Source organism: Helobdella robusta (genome assembly GCF_000326865.2).
Source record: "Helobdella robusta unplaced genomic scaffold HELROscaffold_16, whole genome shotgun sequence".
Taxonomy (NCBI): domain Eukaryota; kingdom Metazoa; phylum Annelida; class Clitellata; order Rhynchobdellida; family Glossiphoniidae; genus Helobdella; species Helobdella robusta.
In genome coordinates, this window is record NW_008703893.1 from 3357573 (window position 1) to 3358395 (window position 823).

Here is an 823-nt window from a genome sequence, read left to right on the forward strand (position 1 = left end):
TGGTGATGATGATGATGATTTAGTGGTACTGATGATGATGATTTTGTGGTACTGATGATGATGATAATGATGATTTTGTGGTACTGATGATGATGACTTTATGGTACTGATGATGATGATTTTGTGGTACTGATGATGATGATTTTGTGTTACTGATGATGATGATTTTGTGGTACTGATGATGATGATTTTGTGTTACTGATGATGATGACTTTATAGTACTGATGATGATGATTTTGTGGTACTGATGATGATGATTTTGTGTTACTGATGATGATGATTTTGTGGTACTGATGATGATGATTTTGTGTTACTGATGATGATGATTTTGTGGTACTGATGATGATGATTTTATGGTACTGATGGTGATGATTTTGTGGTTGATGGTGGTGATGATGATTTTGCGGTTGATGATGATGATGACAATGTTTTTGATGATTAGGCATAAGTATATAAGAGTATATAGTATGTGTGAGTGTGAGTGTGTGTGTGTGTGTGGTGTGTGTGTGTGTAATTAAATAAATAAGTAGATGAATGGTGGGTGATTAGCAAACATAAATATATGATTATGTATGTGTGTGTTTATGAGCGTATATGTGTATGTAAATGTGTGTGTGTATGTATGTGTGTGTTTGTGTGTGTGTATGTATGTGTGTGTGTGTGTGTGTGCGTGTATGTATGTATGTGTGTGTGCGTGTGTGTGCGTGGCGTGTGGGTGTGTGTGTAACAAGTTTACTGCAACCGGATATAAAATTATAATTACAACGCAGATGGAATTAATAATGATAAATTATTATTATTGTTATTATTATTGTTATTGTTA